Below are 6,000 nucleotides of genomic sequence, written 5' to 3'. Positions count from 1 at the left end.
AGTTTGGAAGACCAGAATACTAAGAGAAACGAGAATGGTGGAAACCTGACTCATGAGGTTCGGGAACTGGGCTAGTGTTGCACTCTAGCAAAGAGTCTTTTCATGTTCTGTGGGCAAGATGGAGGCTGAACTCAAAAGTGATGGATGGATTAGTTTGGATGAGGAAATTACAAGAGAACATGGCATTCAGCTGTGTCATGGTTAGGTCTTATTTCTCTTGTTCATGGCAAGATGGAGCAGCAAGTGAAACAGAAATACATAAAACTTAGTTTGATCAGGGAATGTATGAGTTTGAAGTTGTGGCTGAAAGGATGCAGAAAGTGAAGCTGTAGTTGTTAGAACAAATAGCACAGTTAAAGAGAAACCCCCGCTTTGAACTAAGACAAGACTCCACTCACAAAAACGCAAATTACTTTTTTCGAGACAGGATTTCTCTGTGTAGTTTTGATTGTTGTCCTGGAACTCACTCTGTAGACCAGGCGGACCTCAAACTCACAGAGATCTTCCTGGCTCTACCTCCTGAGTGCTGGGATTAAAGGCATGTGCCACTGTTGCCTGGCTAAAAATGCAAATTCTTTTGGCAGGATAGAGAATGAACAGAGAATATAACTTAGTGGTTCTTTGCTCAAAAACCATCACAATGGGTAGTTTTTCCAGGGTCGCCCAGTTAGATGCACAGAGGCTATGATGAAAGGGAGACAGACATCTCTAGCTGGCCCCAGAACTTGGCCCTGCCATACACATTGTACTAGCTGTTGGGATATACAAAGCACAAGAGCAAGGGAGCCCTGGAGAAAGAACGCCACTAAGGCTGGCAGTATGTGTCTTTTGAGGACTTTGTTTGGTGGCTAGGGTTTTACAATTTAAAATGATGTGTTTTGTGTCGAACTAACAAGGGTTAGGCTTGTAGTGCTTAATATTGTCCATTTGATGTTCAAGTGTCATTTTGATGGGGTTTGGAATCATCGGGAAGATACTCCTCTGGGCACATCTATGAAGGTATTTCCACAGTAGTTTAACTGAGGAAGGAAGGCTTGCCTTGGATATGGGTAGTACCATGCCACATGCTTCACTTCTAAACTGAACAGAAGACAGGTGGAGCACCAGTATGCATCTCTATATTTCTAATGACAGATGAAATGGAACTAGCTGCTTCATGCTCCTGCCACACACTACCTCTACCTCATGATGTACAACTTCTGTTTTAATTAGTTACTGTTTGATTGCTGTGATGAAACATCATGACCAAGGCAATTTATAAAAGAGAACATTTGATGTAGGGGCTTGCTTCCAGTTTCGGAGGATTAGTGTATGGCTATCACGGCAGTGAGCATGGCGGCAGGCAGGCAGGCAGTCATGGTTCTGGAGCAGTAGCTGAGAGCTTACATCGATTCCACAAGCATGGGACAGTGAGAGAGAGGCTTGAGATGGCAAGGGATTCTGAAACCTTAAAGCTACCTTCAGTGACATACTTCGTCCAAAAAGGCTATACCTCCTAGTCTTTCCTGAAAGTGTTCCACCAACATGGAAACAAACATTCAAATACACAAGTCTATGCGGCCATCCTCACTCAAGCCACCATAATGTCCCCTCAAACGATGAACTGAAGTAAACCTTTCACAAATTTACTTGGTCAGGCATTTTTGTCACAGTAACAAGAAAAGTAACTAACACAACTTAATACCAAGTTTTAAGTCGTTAATCTTTTTGGAATCTTCCATTACTTATTGTTGCCTATTTTAAAAATATGTTTTTAATTGAAATAGAATTACATCATTTTCCTTTCTCCTTTCCTTCCCTCCATCCCCTCCCAGCTACCGTCTCTCAAACCCCTTCCATATACCCCAAGTTTCAAGAATATACATTCTCTTTTCTTTGATAGTTATTGTTATACACACATCTACGTATGTATATGAATGTACAAATATATAAAAATATAATTTGTTAAGTCTATTTTTGTGGTCTTTTTATACATGGCTTTAGGTCTGAGGTTTGGACAACCAGTAAGAGGGTTGATTCCTGGGAGAGGCCAACCAGGCCAACTTTTCTGGTAACATTTGCTGTTGTATTTATTTGTCTAGGGTGGGATCCAGAAAAATTCTTGCTCTTTCACATTAATATGACCATTGTTATTGTCATTTCATGCAGCCGTGTTTATGTAGTCATTTCCCAGAGAGACTGTTTCACAGCCCCTGGCTCTTACCATCTTCCCATGCTCTTTTCTGCTTTGTTCCCTGAGCCACTGATGCAGGAGCTGTGATGTAGATGCATCCATTAGGATGTGGCTCCCCATGATCTGGGAGACATCACTAATTAAATTGTTAAATTTAGTTATTAAATTCATAGATTATCCTATAACCGTAACTTCTCTGTTTTCTGTCCTTATCGAGAATGTGGTGCCCCCCCAAATTTCGAGTTTTTAAGTGTATCTAAATAATTTTCATAGAAAATATATTTCAAGTTGCTGATGTCCTTTTAGTTTGCTTTCTGTCCTCTAGGTGAAGAAAGGGATTGACATAACAAGTGAAGGATGCTCACTTAGAAGACCCTGTGTAAAGCTGGGAGAGATATCTGTTTGTGTGATACAAACACAAGGATTAGAAAAGAAGACAACGAGTCATGAAACATTTTATGGCTCCTCCGTTATTGAGTTTGAACAGTCGGAAGCAGCTGAAATGCTAAGCAAAGAATTCAATGGTCTAGTTTTTAGAAGGATCAATGACCTCAAGCAGTAGACAAGAAACAAAAAGTGTAAAGCAGTATGTACAGAACTTGAAAAAGAAATTTACCAAGTAGAGATTCTGAAAATTACACACACACACACACACACACACACACACACACACACACACACACACCACAGGTATTGAAACTCAATGAAATAAAGTAAAAATGCAATGTAATGGATCACCAATTGACAAAATCAAGCACAAGAATGAATACCAATGATTAAAGACAAGATTTCTTTTTTACACCTAGCTTTTTGAGAAACCTCCAGACTGATTTCTAAAGTAGTTGCACTAGTTTACACTCTGCCAACAGCCCCTACATCCATGCCATCATCTCCTGTTAATTGTATTCCTAATCATAGTCATTCTGACTTGGGTGAAATGGAATCTTAAAGTGGTTTTAGTAAAATATCATTAAAATGGAAGTAGGGTGGAGTAATATTGGGAGAGGAATGTTTCAAATATGGTGAGAAATGGGGAGTGGGGAATTAAGAATGTGGAAGAAGGCTTAATCAAAATGAAGGGATATAAAAAAGATATATGAAAATCTATAATCTTGCAACATACATAAAATATATAATTAAATGGGATAGTATAACGCAAGTGACATAAACGAACAGAGGGGATAGTCAGTTAAAAGTTTAAGTAGGAATGGGGGGAGGGAGTACAGGGGAGTTCAGGGCATAGGATTTGAGTTAAATAAAACTAAGGATGCATGAATAAGTCATGTGGAAATCCACTAGTTTGTAAGATAATTAAAAATGTAATATTAAAAATGGGATTTTGATTAGAAACACTCTGCAGCAGTGGATGATACTTGTCCCAGAAACCATGGGTAGTTAATGAAAATTTTAGTGGCAGGCAGGAGTGACATGTCCTTACAGGTTATTGTTGAGAAGGAAACGACATAGGGTATTTCCATTTCTCTTGGTAGTTTGCATAACTGATAATACTCCATTTGCTGTGGGACGGTCTGTATGTCAAATTGCTCTGATTGGTCAATAAATAAAACACTGGTTGGCCAGTGGCCAGGCAGGAAGTAGGTGGGACAAGGAGAGAGGAGAATTCTGGGAAGCAGAAGGCTGAGGCGGAGAGACACTGTAGCCGCCGCCATGACCAGCAGCATGTGAAGATGCCGGTAAGCCACCAGCCACATGGCAAGGTATAGATTTATGGAAATGTATTAATTTAAGCTATAAGCACAGTTAGCAAGAAGCCTGCCACGGCCATACAGTTTGTAAGCAATATAAGTCTCTGTGTTTACTTGGTTGGGTCTGAGCGGCTGTGGGACTGGCGGGTGACAAAGATTTGTCCTGACTGTGGGCAAGGCGGAAAACTCTAGCTACATCCATTGTTGAAGCTATTATCCAATTTAGTTTCAGAACATTGAAAAATTCATCTCCATCTAACCAGAAAATCTCACCCAGCATTCATAGTGCTTGGAATGCTATACAAGCTGCTGGGGGTGGGATACTTATTATCTTACCCTGCACGGGACCCAATATGCTGCGATACTAACTCACTGGGCAATTTGTATCTACTGGTGTGGTGGTATTATGTTCCCCAAAATATATTGTGCACTCTAATAAATTTATCTGGGGTCAGAGAATAGAACAGCCACTAGACAGACATAGAGGCCAGAAAATGGTGGCATTCACACCTTTAATCCTAGCCTTCTGGAGGCAGAGATCCATCGGATCTCTGTGAGTTTAAAGCCACACTGGAAACAGCCAGCCATGGTAACTCATGCCTTTAATCCCACGAAGTGAGCCTTTAATCCCAGGAAGTGATGGCAGAAAGCAGAAAGGTATATAAGACATGAAAATCAGGAACTAGCTGGTTAAGCTTTCAGGCTTTGAGCAGCACAGTTCAGCTGAGATCTATCTGGATGAGGACTCAGAAGCTTCCAGTCTGAAGAAACAGGATCAGCTGAGGAATTGTCAAGGTGAGGTAGCTGTGGTTTGTTCTGCTTCTCTGATCTTCCAGCTTTAACCCCAATACCTGGCTCTGGGTTTGTTTTTATTAATAAGACCCTTTAAGATTTGTGCTACCTACTGGTGAAACTGTGGTAGGATGGTTATGTCATCAACTACTTTCTGATTGGATTAGAGGCATGCTCTACAGGAGATATATCAGGTCTGGTACTGTAAACCTTTTCAAAATTTCATACCTCTTGATTGGAAAGATCATAGTCCTTGCAGGAGAGGCCACCTATTGATGTTTCACTAAATGGTCACATTGATAAGTTGCCCACCTTTTATCAATGTTTTACTTACTGTTCATGAAGACATAAGATCTGAACATTTGATGGCTTTTCCAGCTTTAAATTCCAAATAATTACACAGTTCTTCCACAAACAACATGGTCAGGAACATTACAGCAACATTATCTCTGTAGTATAAGTTGCAAAAGCAACTTAGAAAGGAAAGGATTTGTGTTTCTTAGGGGTTACAGTTCACCAATAAAGGAATCAAGGCAGGAATTCAAGTGGGGAACCTAGGGGCAGGAACTGAATCAGAAGCCAAATGAACCCTTTTCTCCTCCCATGTTGCTTTTGGTCAAAGTGTTTTAACACAGCAATAGAAAGTTTCTTTATATTTATGTTCATGTCCATAGGTTTGTGCAGCTTTCAATGTGGGCAGAGAAACGTTTTTTTTTTTTTTTTTTTTTGCTTTTAGTTTACAGCAGTTAGTAGTTGATACTGAGATTGATAACTGGTCAATGTACTGAGAATAAGATATTTTCAGTGTACAGGAGTAGATGGTTCATATATATCACAACACTATCCAAAGATCAGAGAACTCTTTGGGTGAGTGGGTGGAAAGAACATAAGAGCCAAGAGATGTTGAGGAGTGCTACGAAATTCTGTCTTCTGCATTCAAAATGTTTAAGCACATAGGCACTCACAGCAGCACGGAGACCTGCACAAAATGAAGGCAGTCAAAATTCCAGTATGGACACAGGAGGGGCTCCGAGGCTCCACCCCTAGCTGAGAAAATAAAGGCAGATGATGGTTGTTCAGGGAAGGGGAATAATGGTTTTTTGAGGATGTGCTCTCTGGTAGGTCTCTCATGCTCCAGTAGGTGACCCCACAGCCTTCTGCACATGTTCAGCGCTAACTGAACTCAGTGGGCTACTATCAAAGTACACTGTACTAAAGTGTGAAAATGTTATGTGATTCATTACTTTGTATAGTTAATATATGCTATTAAAATTTTTAACAAACACAGAAGAAACACAGATGATAGAGTTATTAGACAAATAGAATAGT

The sequence above is a fragment of the Peromyscus maniculatus genome, chromosome 2 (genome assembly GCF_049852395.1).
Source record: "Peromyscus maniculatus bairdii isolate BWxNUB_F1_BW_parent chromosome 2, HU_Pman_BW_mat_3.1, whole genome shotgun sequence".
NCBI lineage: Eukaryota > Metazoa > Chordata > Mammalia > Rodentia > Cricetidae > Peromyscus > Peromyscus maniculatus.
This window is presented reverse-complemented; position numbering follows the sequence as displayed.